This window comes from Mesocricetus auratus, unplaced genomic scaffold, assembly GCF_017639785.1.
Source record: "Mesocricetus auratus isolate SY011 unplaced genomic scaffold, BCM_Maur_2.0 Super-Scaffold_100009, whole genome shotgun sequence".
In the NCBI taxonomy this organism is placed as follows: Eukaryota; Metazoa; Chordata; class Mammalia; order Rodentia; family Cricetidae; genus Mesocricetus; species Mesocricetus auratus.
The window spans coordinates 48120615-48135359 of NW_024429193.1; the positions used below are offsets into that span (position 1 = coordinate 48120615).

General features: G+C 42.9%; 1 protein-coding gene and 1 pseudogene across 7 annotated transcripts in view; one reads left to right on the forward strand and one right to left on the reverse strand.

Moving 5' to 3' along the window:
• Positions 1-10840, reverse strand: part of Wdr47 (WD repeat domain 47) — a 47525-nt gene extending 36685 nt beyond the window's left edge. For 2 of the 7 annotated variants that reach the window (XM_040752040.1, XM_040752039.1), the window contains exon 1: positions 10530-10838. The gene's annotated coding sequence lies outside the window, so the exon portion shown is untranslated. Of the gene's footprint in view, positions 1-10529 lie in introns of all 7 variants that reach the window. The other 5 variants (XM_040752042.1, XM_040752041.1, XM_040752036.1 and 2 more) reach the window with 4 other exon arrangements.
• On the forward strand, positions 1700-2259 carry LOC106021635 (annotated as a pseudogene).
• Positions 10841-14745: the final 3905 nt, after the last annotated feature.

Genomic DNA, 14745 nt, shown 5'->3' on the forward strand with positions numbered 1-14745 from the left:
AGTGATGGCAGATTAAATGGTGAAGTTTGAGGCACCTCAAAATAATCTAGAAATAACAGTATCAGACGTGTCTAACACTAAGACACTATGTCACAATGCTGTCATCTACAAAGCCCATCTAAAGGACACCTCCCCTTCCCCAATGGACTTAACAAAAAAAAATCGTAATTCTAAGTAAGTTTACACTTTTGCACTGAGCTAAATTCATATACATCCTAGAAAACAAGCAGCCTATGGATCAAAGGTTGGTCACTCATGAATCATTTTGGAGTTAAACATAATAAGGCTCAACTGAAACATACAATTTATTGGTAATTTCAGTGTCATACTGGTAATATCAATTATATTTCAACACTTTAAAATTCCTTCTACTGAGATTAGATCAGCCATGGGCCTAAAGGAAAACCAAACGCTATTGTTACGCTAAAGGAACTTAGTAATAAAGTAACTCCTAATAACATTCTGCTGTATCTACAGATCAGCATCTTGCTCAGCCATCAGAGTTTCCTCTTGCAATAGATGGGAACTGATACAGAAACTACTGGACAGTGTGCAAAGAGTGAGACACTTTGGAACACTCACTCATAAATGGGATGACTTCACCACACCTCTCCCCCCTCAGGCTCAGAGAACTATGCAAAGAGGAGGCTGAATGATTCTAAGACCCAGGGGAGAAGGAAGACACCAAAGGAAGCAGTGCCTTCCAGACATAACAGTACTAACCAAGTGAACCCACAGGTAGCATGCACAGGGCCTGTACAGGTTCAAGACAGATGGGGCCCCAGCGCTTAGAGGGGAACATGGGCAGGAGTTCCCATCCCTAACAAGCTAGCTCAAATTTACAACTGCTTGCAAAGGAAAAATTAGTTTTCTCCCACAATACCACAACTGGGTATATAGACCACACTTAAGGGCAAGCCCTGTGTGCAGCAGTAAATGACCAACACAGAACAAACTCAATGATATTTCTGTAAAGAATTTCTTTTTGCTTTGTTTGGGCATATTTTTTATCTTATTGGTCTTTTGCTTGTGTGTTATGGTTTTCAATTTTGAGGCTTTATGTTTTGTTTGTTTTGGTCTTGGTTTTTTTTAAGACAGGGTTTCTCAGTAGTTATGGAAGCAGTCCTGGAACTTGCTCTGTAGACCAGGCTGGCCTTGAACTCACAGAGATCCGCCTGCCTCTGCCTCTCTGTGCTAGAATTAAAGGTGTGCACCACCAATGCCCACCTATAGTGTGTGTGTGTGTGTGTGTTTCTTGCACTTTTTCTTTCATTTTTTAAAAAATTCTTGTTTGATTTTTTTTAATTTGCCTGTTTTCTCAGAGAGAGAGAGAGAGAGAGAAAGAAGGTGTGGAGTTGGATACGTGGAGAGGTGGAAAGAATTCAAGAGGAGATGGAAGAGGGAAAACTGTGATCAGAATATTGCATGAAAAATGTTTTCAATAGAAAAAATAAAATTCCTTTTCCTAACACCTATATAGCTGTAGAGATACAACTGAATACATAGTCCATGAAAGCAAAAAGATTTACAACTAAGAAGTCTAAAATCATCATTACATCAGTGCTCTCATTTTGTACAAGCCATAATCAACTGTATTTGTCAAATGTTAAAACACATAGGAAACACTTAAGTCCCCTGACAGATTATAGGAACATGGATAAAGGTAGCTCTCTCTCTCTTTGCCACATCTACTGTGAGAATGGAGCGCATTCTCAGAAATCAGAACGTCCACATTCCAGAAAATATGACACCACACTGAGGGTCGCAGTTATTGTAAAGGGTCCTAGAGGAACACTTCAGGGGACTTCAATCACATCAATATGAAGCTGAGTCTCCTTGGAAAGAAAAAGAGGCGCTGGGTTGACAAATGGCCATTGTCTGAACTATCTGTAGTCATGTTCAGAACTCGATCAAAGGTGTTACACTGAGCTTCCAATACAAGATGAGGTCTGCATATGCTCACTTGCCCATCAATGCTGCTATTATTCAGGAGGGTGGGCCGCTGGTTGAAACCTGGAATTTCTTGGGTGAAAAATATGTTCTGTTTCTCAAGCCCAGATGGATGAGTTAATCCTTGAAGGAAATAACATTAAATTTGTTTCAAATTCTATGGCTTTGAATCAGCAAGCCACAACAGTTAAGAACAAGGACCTTAGAAAGTGTTTGGATAGCATCTATGTGTCTGAAAAGGGAACCGTGCAGCAGGCCGATGAGCAAGACCGGAGTTATCTAGCTCCAGAAACAAGATCCGGATTCTAAGTAGGATTTGAGATATCTTCGGGAACCATAAAATGAGATACTTCTATTAAAGAAAACAAACAAAAAACCAAACTCATAGTAGGGCTGGCAATATGGCTCAGCAAGTCAAGGCCCTTGCTGTCAAGTCTGACAGCCTGAGTTCAATGTCTAGGACCCACACAGTAGGCAGGCAGAGAGAACAGACTCCTGGCAAGTTGTCCTCTGACTTGCACTCTAAAACATGCACAGACTCACAATACACAAAATGAATAATATATATAAAAAAATTCCTCAGCAATGCAAAAGATTACCATGCTAATGGACTAGCTGCAGGAAATGTCATATGGTGACTAACAGGAATGTTAGGAAGCATTCTTTCTCATAGGACCAAGTTATTCTAATCAAGCAAGAGCTCGTAGATAATCCAGTTTTGTTCTTCTCAATCTGTTCATTTTTATCTATTTTTTCATAAAGAGAAACACAAATGTACAGCCAACTAGAATGTTCTCATCATCAAATAACATACTCTGTTCTCTTCATGTGGTATAGGTGTGCACAGCCAGAACCACATAGAGAGTCCCTGTTTCAAAAACAACAAAAAGAAAAAAAAACGAAAGAAAAAAGAAAAACACTGCTGTTTACTCTTCCAGGAGACATGGTGCTCAATTCCCAGTACTCACATGGCAGCTCATAACCCTCTCTAACTCCAGGGATCTGATGGCATCTTCAAGTACTACATACAGGCAAAACACCCATAAACATGAAAAAGAAAAAAGTTTGAATATAAAATTGGTTTTAGGAATCTAAGATTAGCTGGGCACTGGTGGCAGACGCCTTTAATCCCAGCACCCAGGAGGCAGAGGCAGGTGGATCTCTGTGAGTTCGAGGCCAGACTGGTCTACAGAGCGAATTCCAGGACAGCCTCCAAAACAATACAGAGAAACCCTGTCTCAAAAAAAGAAAAATAAAAGAAAGAAAAGAAAAAAAAAGAAATCTAAGATTAAAGGTGGACATTAACAGATAAAAATGGTAACAAAAATATACTTTCATACATAGAGAAGGAGCTGCAAGTGGTGATGTCCTACAGTAAACTCAGCACTCAAGATGCCACATCAGGACTACTAAGAATTTGGGGTCAGCCTGACCTATCTAGAATATCCAAGGCAAACTTGGGCTAAACATCGAGACAAAATCTCAAAAGAATACCATTAGGGCCAGGCGGTGGTGGCGCACGCCTTTAATCCCAGCACTCGGGAGGCAGAGGCAGGCGGATCTCTGAGTTCGAGGCTAGGCTGGACCGACAGCCTCCAAAACAATACAGAGAAACCCTGTCTCGTAAAAAAACCAAAAACCAAAACAAAATAAAATAAAATAAAGAATACCATTAGGGCTAGCTTTCTAACCAAACATAAATAGAAATGACTTAAATGGTGTTGCTTACTTAACACACAGAACTGGGAAGAAGGGACACACAGGAGACTAAGAGCAATGCAGAAGTTAAGGCTGAAAAAATTAGGACAATCATGAAAAAGTGCTTACAGCTTCGTTTCTATGATTTGCCTTTCATTTTTGTAATTTGCTTTAATTCACATTTTAGTAACAAGAAGCAAATACTCCGGTGGGTACTACAAAGTCTGGAATAATCAGAAATTTTGAATTTATAAGGTCAGTTAAATAAAAGAAAACAGCTTTTTTTTAAATAATTCTTTACAGATTTATTTAGTTATTTTATTACAGCATTCTGCCTGCATGCACACCTGTGCAACAGAAGAGGCACCAGACAGAAGCACCAGATTACAGAGGGCTGTGAGCCACCGTGTGCTTGTAGGGAATAAACTCACGACCTCTGGAAGAGCAGTCAGCGCTCTTAACCTCTGATCTGTCTCTCTAGTCCTCTTTAGATAATTTAACCATACAAAACTTTCCTTCTAATTACAAAGCTCCATCTTCTGCTGCTAATCACCTATGTTTGTAAACACATGTCCTTTATTAATGTTGACAACCATCTTTTTTGTTTGTTTGTTTGTTTTGTTTTTGTTTTTTCAAGACAGAGTTTCTCTGTGTAACAGTCCCTGCTACCCTGGAACTCTCTTTGTAGACCAAGCTGGTCTCAGACTCACTGAGATTGCCTGTCTCTGCTTCCCAAGTGCTGGGATTAAAGGTGTGTGTCACCATCACCCAGCCAACAACCATCTTCTGATCATGGATTACTTTAACTTACCTTCCAGAACTATGGATGACTTTTGTCCCACAGAAACAGACTGTGGAGCTGAGAATGTTAGCATAAAAATGCTTAGCTACCCTACCATTTAAAAATCTGAACCACATAAACCAGTCATGGTGATGCAAATCTGCAATTCCAGCCCTCAGGAGGAAGAGGAAGCAAGATCAGACGTTCAAGTCATCTTTGGCTATATAGAACAAGTTCAAGTCCAGCATGAGCTGCTCAAAATATAAAAAGGGGAAAAAATGAAACGGGGACCAGAGAATTGGCTCAGTACCTAAAGGCACTTGCCACCAAACTTGAAAACCTAAGTTTGATTCCTGGGATAGATGTATTAGAATCCAGGTTATTCTCTGACGTCCACATATGTACAATGGCATGCCCACACAAATACACACAAACACACCAGCAATGAAACAAAAAGAAACATATTATGCCCAGGCATGGTGGCACATTCCTAAATCACAATAGTGGAATAAGGCGGGGGAGGAACTGACAAGAATATAATGGGTTAGAGCCAATTTGGGACATAGTGAGACAAATGATGTTTAAAGTCTGGTGCCACTTTAAATAGCTATAGAAATAAAGTTAGATCAATTGATATGTTGTACATATACGTGAGATGTCTCTAGAAAAAACATACAAGGAATCAGTAATAATGGTTGTGTCCCGAAGACCTAGATAGGTAATAGGGTTGGTTAGATGACTTTTTATTATGAACCTTGTCAAATCTTTTTAATTTTGTACCATGTACAAATATTATATATTCAAAAGATTTAAATGTGGGGCTTTTAGAAAGATGGCTCAGCAGTTAAGAGAACTTGTTGCTTTTCCAAAGAACCCAAGTTTATTTCCCAGCAGCCACATCAAGTGGCTACCTGTGACTCTAGCTGTAAAGTATTCAACTCCTTCTCTGATTTCTGCAGACAACCGCATAAATGTGACATATACACCTGAAATTTTTTAAAAAATTAAAATTTCTACATAAAGTTGAGTGTTATACAAACACTCAAGTATGGTAATCTTAGTACTTGAGAATTTGAAGCAGGTGGATGGCAAGTTCAAGGCCAGCCTAGACTTCATAAAGCTACAAGCTAACCTGGGCTACATAGCAAGATCCTATGTCAAAAAAAATTTTTTTAATAATAAAACATGCCAGGCATTGGTGGCACATGCCCTTAATCCCAGCACTCAGGAGGCAGAGGCAGGCGGATCTCTGTGAGTTCGAGACCAGCCTTGTCTACAAGAGCTAGTTCCAGGACAGCCTCCAAAGCCAAAGAGAAACCCTGTCTCAAAAAACAAAAACAAAAACACCTTACAAAACAACTTCAGATTCTGAGCTAGGCATGGAAACATGTATCTGTAATCTCAGAACTTGGAAGCAGAAGCGATTAATTCTAGTTCAGCCAGGTCTACATTGCAAGTGACAGTATAGCCAGGCACCTACACACATATGCACATAACCCTACACATACATATAACTAAAAATAAACCCTAAAACAACAAGTTAGTAAGTATATAATGAAGTAGTATTACTGGAGAGACATTTGTACTTTGCTCACACTGGCACTGATCCACGGATACAGAAATATGTGATTAGGAATCATTTTATTATTGCTATGATCATTTAACAGAATAATAGTAACAGATTTTCCCATGGCCCATGACTTCACTAGTCATTACCAGGTATGGCTCCCATCTTACAGAGCAGACCTTCAATCCACTCAAAAACAGGAGAATTACTCCTGTAACATCTGTGCCACGATTGCACCAGTGGACTTATCTTGCAGGCAGTTCAGTATTGTAGCTCATAGCATTCATAGGTGGTGAAATTAATGATTACTTTTCTCCTCTGGTACTTCCAACAGTATGAACACTAGCAAGTAAGAGGGAAGCTCCTAGCTGAGGACCAGCAAGATTTCTCCATGTTCCATGACTCAAGAATGCAGCGTCTTCAGCAAAAGTGTCTTACTATCAAGTTGTAAAGGATAACATTGCATTGGCAATAGCTTATAATGTTTGCAGGATCTACGGAACCCCACTGGCCAACAACTCGAAAAGATGTAATCTATTCCTGGTACTGGGGGTTTTATTTGGTAGCACATGGTGTTTACTTGAGCTATTGTTCCCTTCATATGGTAATGCTCCTTAAACTCCTTTTATACATATTTATATTTTAGGAAGCTTCTACTGTAGTAGGTTTCCAGATGGCTTTTCAAAAAGCCTTTAGTGTTAGCTGTCGGTCCTCCATCCTGACCTCCCATTCCTTACCCCAGATGATCCTCCATTTCTGAGTTCCCCTTTAGCCTTTTATAACACTATATTATATTTCCCCCTTCCTGGGAACATCCCTTCCTTTCCTCAAAGTGCCCTGCTCGCTCACTAGCAACTTAACCTCTGTGGGTATTCTAAATGAAACACACATATCTAAAGAGAAAAAAACATGCAATGCTTGTCTTCCTGGATCTGAATTGCCTCACTCAGGATGACTGTGGTGTGCACTCGTAGTCCCACATACTTGAGAAGCTGAGGCAGGAGTATATGCTCAAACCTCAGAATCCCAGAGAGCCTCCATTTCAAAGGATCATCATCATCATCATCTTAGATAGCTCAGGCTGGTCTCAAACTTGAGCTCCTCTTGCCTTAGCCTACTGAGTGCTGCAGATAAAGGTATTCACCCTGCCAGTGGTTTCTGATATGAAGATAACTTCAATTTTAAAATTAAAACTGGGGCTGAAGAGATAGTTCAGCAGTTTAGAGCACAGACTATTCTTGCAGAAGACCCAAGATCAGTTTCTGCACCCATATCAATGCTCACAACATCCTTTAACTCCAGCTCCTAGGGATCCAACATCCTCCTTATGGCCACAAAAGGCACCTATACACATATGACATGTGCACACACACATTCACACATGAATAAAAGCAAAACTAAACCCTTGAAATTTTTAAATAAAATTAAGCTAAAAATTACACAAATGAAAAAAATTTAAATTAGATCACAAAGTTTCTGTTCTATTATTGAGGTACAAACTAGAGCAGAATCCCCCAAAACAAGATTAACTGCTGTGTTTACAATATATAAACATTGGGTACTATTCTTAGACCTTATGTATATTGTTAAGGGAGCTTTACAAAACCATTCTTCACATCCCCTACCATGTGGAATGATGCTCCTCTGAATACATGTCATATCTGTCTTAATTAAAGCACCTAGATTAGAACACAGTATTTTGGGTATGGTCTGGTCAGTAACTATATACAGTAAAATTAACTTCCCATAATTGAGGGCATTTCACAATGAATGCACAAAAAATTGCATAATGTCATCATTTATTTGTGATCTACTTTTTCATTTACCTAAAATTGTATCACCAAACCTATCCCCTCCCCCTTTGAGGCATTATTGTAGTCTAGGTTGTCCTGGAATTTGCTATGTAGACCACACTATCTCCAAAGTCACAGCAATCCACATCTCCCAAGTGCTGGGATTACAGGCATTAGGCACCATGTCTAACTGCTTTTTTGAGACAGGATCTCACATAGTTCAAGCTGGCTTTGAACTAATGATCCTCCCATCTCTATCATCCAAGGGCAGGGGTTACAGGTGTGTGCCACCATACAATCTCCCAATCTGTTTTTTTTTGTTTTTCTTTTTCTGGAGCTGAGAACAGAATCCAGGGCCTTGAGCTTGCTAGGCAAGTGCTCTATTACTGACCTAAATCCCCAAACAGGCCTCCCCCAATTTTTCTTAAACTTGGTTAAAAAAACAAAACTTACCTAAGTTTTCAAAATAATCTTTGAAAAACATGTTAAAACCAGGAGTTAGAGAGACAGCTCATCAAGTTAAGAGCATGAACTGCTCTTACAGAGGGACTGAGTTCAGTTCCCAGGACCAACTTCAGACAGCTCTCAATCACTTTTAACTCCAGCTACAGCTGAACCTCTGGCCTCCCCAGTTACCAGCCCTAACAGGACACACCCTATACAAACACAAATACACACTTAAATTTTTTGTTTGTTTCTTGAAACAAGGTTTCCCTCTGTAGCCCTGGCTGTCCTGGTACTCACTTTGCAGTGTTCCCATAAATCCTTTAAGGCTCCTGTAATAAGTACGGTCCTGAATCTAGAGATGTTAAAAAGATCACACAGAAAATGGTAATGATCCTTGTCATTGTTCCCCTCTAGTGAAAAGTAGTCAACAGATGCCTTAATATTCTCTCAGTGCTTGCAAATGAATTGTTTTCGTCAATATCACTGTCCACTCAGACTAAAACAACACCAATCTCTTCCAAGACTGAAATTCAGCAGCAAAGAGACGCTTAAATCCAGGCAATATGATTTCTAGGGAACTGAACTACCAAGAAAAATTAGGCATCTTTCTTTTCTTTTTTTCTTTCTTTCTTTCTTTCTTTTTTTTTTTTTTTTTTTTTTGTCTTTCGAGACAGGGTTTCTCTGACTAGCTCTGTAGCCCAGGCTGGCCTCAAACTCAGAGATCTGCCTGCCTCTGCCCCCGAGTGCTGAGACTAAAGGCCTGTGCCACCACTGCTCAGCCTGGGCATGTTTTTTATTTTGGAATGTTTTTCAAACTGTGCATATACTAAACAAGTCATATGGTATCCATTCAGCAACAAATTATTTCACAAACAAAAGAGACTGCACAATTATATAACTGGAAACATAGGTTGATGCTCTTGCTCCCTATGATACATTCTTATTACTGATTTTCATAAAAAGAGACAAAAACCAGGAAGCGGCAGGGTGAGAAATAACAAGTTAGATGTCACACACACAATGAGTAATGACACCCCAATTCAAGGAGTGCTTTACCTATGGGTTATTTAGTTGTCTTTGTCATTTATGTGTTATTGTTGTTGGAAGCAATGTACCTTCACCCAAATCTAAATATAAATATACAATCATTCACTACATCTTCCTTATAAATGAGACCTCCAGATTGTGCCATATAAAGGAAAATTGGCTCCTAGGCGTTTCTCCTTTCTAGTAAAATGTTAGCACAACATATGCAAACACTTGAGACAAAAAAAACAAAACAACAACAACCTGAACTTGTATTTTCTGTGAAAAAGATTTATAGCCTTTTAAACCTGTATGTTAATCTCTGTGCCATTAACTTTTTATAGCATTCTATGAACTCTACAACAAAGGGGGAAAACTAAGTGTCAGGATTTCAACCGATGAATCTGGGTGGAACAAAGACTTCTCCCTTCATTATGCAGTGAGAACCAAGTTGCCAAAAAAGAAAGAAACCCTCAGACATCATTGGTAGTTACTAACTGCATGCCTGGATGCACAGTGGGAAAAAAAAATCATCAGGTCAAATACTACTCCTACCTACCTGGATCCCTACCCCTTTGCCAAAGGCGTCGTCCCAGAGCTAGAGCCCCAATCTTTTCTCCCCAATACAGCTAAGAGGCTTAACCCTCTGAGTTCCACAACCTCCTCCAGTATCTTTTACGCAGGCGCCCCAGACCACAACCCGCGTTCGAAATTCAGTCCATGCCCCTGCCCCCCCCAGACCCCCGAAGGCCTGCTCCTAGTGACCACTGACATCAGAAAGGGCAATCCCGATACCCCTTCCCCGTGTCTCCCACGCAGCCCCGCCACTCCCTACCCATTCGCCCAGCCGGGAAAGGGACAAGCTCGCAACCCTCAGTCTTGCTCCAACCCAGCAGAGGGGCGAGGCAGATGCAGCGCAGTCAGCCCTCAGCAGAGGCGAAGTGGGAACCCCATGCCAGGGCGAGGCGCATCGCTCCGCCGCCGGAATCGGGCTGGCAACGAGGGGAAGGTGTGGTCCGGGAGCGGCGGCCTGGATAGACGGCCTGGCGGGTCCCGGGTCCGGTCCCCTAGACACCCGGGCCTCCACCGCGACCCATCTTCCCACAGTCGCCACCCAAGCCTACCCAAGACACTCCTCCCGGCCGCGAACGCCGCCCGGGGGGCCGTGGGGGTCTGCGCCTCATCAGGATGGTGACAGGTGGCGACGGGTGACCATGGCAACCCACGGTGCCCGGCGGCCCGCCCCCGCCTCCAGGAATCCACTCACCTGAGGGCTCCGGGCGGAGCCGGCAGAAGCGGCGGAGGAAAAGGCGGCAGAGAGGCCGGCGGCCGGAGCCCCAGGACAGCCAATTCCCGGCTAAGGCGCGAGCGCGAGGGCGGCGGTCTGGGCTGAGCAGCCCGCACGTCAATCCATCAGCTCGCCAGCCGGTCCTCGTCGCGTCCGCCCCTAGCCCGCCTCCGACCGCTCAGCTCCGCAGACTGCGGTTGTCAAGCGCCGCTGGAGCAGAGCTCCAGCCGCCAGCTGCAGCCAATCACTGCTCGTCCCTGGGGCCGTTTCAGGACCCCTCCTCGCGGGGCGGCTAGGCAGGTGCCTGCGCAGAAGAGAGTCGGCTGGGCCAGCCCAGGAGGATAGGGCGGGGCCTGCAGGCGGGGCCTAACACCGGGGCAGGAACTAAGACTTGGCTGCCTGGAGGCTCCTGGCTCTCAACGTCTGTGCCCTTAAGTATTTGGAGATGCCTATCCAGAGGATGCAGTCCCAGAACCATCGGGTGACGCTGTGTCCCAAAATAGCATGGACAGGGGTGGTGGTTTGAATAAGAATTGTCCCTGTAGACTCATACATTTGAATGCTTGGTCCGCAGTTTGTGGACTGTTTGGGAAAGATTAGGGCAGAGGTTTTCTTTTTTGTTTGTTTTTTGAGACAGGGTTTTGTGTGTGTGTGTGTGTGTGTGTGTGTGTGTGTGTGTGTGTGTGTGTGTGTGTGTGTGTGTGTGTGTGTGTAGCTCTGACTGTCCTGGAGCTAGCTCTGTAGACCAGGCTGACCTCAAACTCAGAGAGATCCACCTATAGGGCAGTGGTTTCCAACCTGAGGGTGGAAGGACCCTTTCATAGGAGTTGCATATCAGATATCCTGCATATCAGACATTATGATTAATAACAGTAACAAACGTATGAAGTAGCAATAAAAATAATTTTATGGTTGGGGTCACCACGGCATGAGGAAGGTATTAAAGGGTCACAGCATTAGGAAGGGTGAGGACACTGGATTAGGAGGTGTGGACTGGTTGGAGAAGGTGCATCACTGGGGAATGAGGGCTCAAAAGCCCAGACCATTCAGAGTTAGTTCTATGTCTGGTCCTGGTGGATCAGATGTAAAGCTCTTAGCTACAGTTCCAGCATCTTGCCTCCCTGTCTGCTAACATGCTCTCTGCCACGATGTCATGGACTAACCCCCTGGAACCCTGAGGCCAAAATTAAATGCTTTCTTTTATAAGTTGCCTTGGTAGTGGTGTTTTGTCACAGCAATAGAAGAGTAACTAACACAACAGGTCTGATACTTCCAGATGTAGTTGTGTACTTCTATTATTTTACTTCCAATAATTTATCAACAAGGTTAAATTAAATAAATCTTGCTTCCTTCCTCTTTTCCATACTCCACCTCTTTCCATGAAAACTTAGCAACTTGTCTGTCCTTTCCAGTTTCTCAATGCTATCCTTCCTTGAAGCACCCACTTATCGAGGTCACTGTTTTTGCCTGCTCGATTATTTACAGTAGGAGCCTCACTCCTACAATATTTGTGTAGTAGTATTCTTCCAAATATGTGATGCTCAAGGAGCTAAATTAAACCTTCAGGAATTGTAACAATATAGAACTATAGAAGACAACCTTGGCATAAAGAATTTGGTCCAGCCAGGTGTCCAACTCTTGGAAGGTACAGGTTGGCCAATCTGTGAGATTTGGCCAGTCTGGTTTACAGCCAGTTAGGACCATAAAGTGAGACCCCGTCTAAAACTAAAAGTTAAAAAAAATATATCCATTTCAAAAATAAAGAGCCAGGTGAATCACATCACTTGAGAGGCAGAGACTGGAGTACTAAGAGTTCGATGTCATCCTCAGTCATACAGAGTTCAAAGTCATCCTGGGCTACATTAGACTCTGTCTCCAAAAACAAAAGTACTGAAAAGATGGCTCAGCCAGTCAAGCCAATTGCCACCGAGCTGATGATCTAGGTTCAATCTCAGAACCACATGATAGGAGAGAACAAACTCTTGCAAGTTGTCCTCTGATCACCACGTGAACACTGGCATGCACACACACCCAATAAATAAATGCATTTTAAAAAAAAAGTCAAGCTGGGCAGTGGTGGCGCATGCCTTTAATCCCAGCACTCGGGAGGCAGAGGCAGGCGGATCTCTGTGAGTTGGAGGCCAGGCTGGACCGACAGCCTCCAAAACAATACAGAGAAACCCTGTCTCGTAAATACCAAAAAAAAAAAAAAAAAAAAGTCAAATACGGTGGTGCATGCCTTTAATTCAGCAGGATAAAAAGCATTGCAGGTTGGAGGCCAGCCTGAGCTCAGCTACAAGCTCTACCCTGTCTCAAAAGAAGATGGGACTGGAGAGATGGGTCTGTGGAAAATACTTGCTATGCCATTGTGAAGGATAGCACCTGTGTGAGACTGATGGCCGCTTATAATCCCAGAGCCTTGGAAGCAGAGCTGGGATCATGGGGGTGAGGGACACAAACTGACTTATTGTCAAGCTCTGGGTTCAAGGAGAGACTTTGCCTTGATAAATAGGGTGAAGAGTTACCAGAGAAGACACCCAATGTCAACTTCTGGCTTCTCATGCACACATACAAAAAGGAGGAGGAGGGAACCCTGAAAAAAAAAGTCATAGTTTAAAGGAAAAGTTGTAGGGAGAACATTTTTAATTTCAGGGGAAATTTTTACAAATCTGAACTTCAAAACACCAATTTCCCAGTTCACCTAAATCCTGGAAGAAAATCATAAAAACAAGTGTCTTAATCACTAGTCTGTTGATGTGAAGAGACACCGTACCAAGGCAACTACTGTAAGAAAGAGCACTTAGTTGGGAGTTTGCTTACAGTTTCAGAGGTTCAGTCCATTGTCGCCGTGGCAGGAAGCCCTGCAGCATGCAGGCAGACACTGGAGCAGTAGAGGGGAACTACATCCTGGTCCACAGTCAAAGAGAGAGACTCTGGGCCTGGTGGAGGCTTTGGAAAACTCAAAACCCAGTGACACACTTCCTCCAACAAATCCTCACTTCCTAATCTTTTCAATCCTAATAGTGCCATCCGTGGTGACTGAACGTTCACATATGTGAGCCAATGAGGGCCATTCTTATCAAGCCATCGCAAGCTTGGCAGAAATGAAGATATTCTGATGAGAAATGTGTGCCCCTCCTCTCAGTTTCCAGACTATTGAGACAATAATTACTAGGACACTGGAATTTTCTGGGGGTGGGAGTGAGGGCGTCTCCTGTCCGGTGACGGAAAAGGCTGAAGCCTGGTGCCATCCAGAGGAAGACTTGTCTTCAAGAAAGAGACTTCAGATGATGTTGATAACTGGCAGCTGAGGCTCAAGCCCAGATCAGGACGTCTTAGCCGCTTAATGCTTCTCACCCTCTGCTAGAACCTAACCCTCATGTCAGTACCCTAAAGACAGACAGACGCAGAGCGCCCCCTGGGCTTTGTTCTCCTGAATGTGGCCGCGTTGAATGTGGCCCTTCTCTGCAGAATTTTCACTATTAACTGGTCTATTTAATTGGTACACTGAGGACAGGTAACCAAGCCTGGGTTTTTAGGGCTGCCAGGACCCAGGCTCTGACCCGAACAAGTCTGGTAACATTTGTTCTGAGGAAAGTAGGAAAAGAAATATGAACACAATCTAACATTATCTGGGGTCCTCGTGTTTAAAAAATGCTTCGCAGACTGTTTGAACTTAACAAGTGACAGACATGATACATCCTGGAAATGGTCTCAATATTTTGCCAGGATAGTTCATCTAAGGAACTATGCCTAAATTTTGCCTGGCAACAGCATCTAAATATTTAAATATTCAATGAGATCTAGAAAGATATCAAACATGTACAACCAGATAACCGTGAATAGAATCAGAAATGTGATAGAAGAAAACCACCTTCCAGTTTTTCTGGTACTAGGTTGGTTTGGGTAGTCAAGAAGCACAAGATAAAGGGTATGCCTCACACTCTCTCTTAACCCTGTCATAACACCAGGCAGAGAGGCACACACCTTTAGTCCAGGGTCTCTGTGAGTTCAAGGCCAGCCCGGTCTACAGAGTGAGTTCCAGAACACCCAAGGGTACACTGAGAAACCCTGTCTCAAAAAAACCAAAAGAAGAAGAAGAGGAGGAGGAGGAAGAGAAGAAAGGAGGAGAGGGGGAAGGAGGCAGAGAAGGAGGAGGAGGAACAGAAGGAGGAAGAGGAGGAAGAGGAAGAGG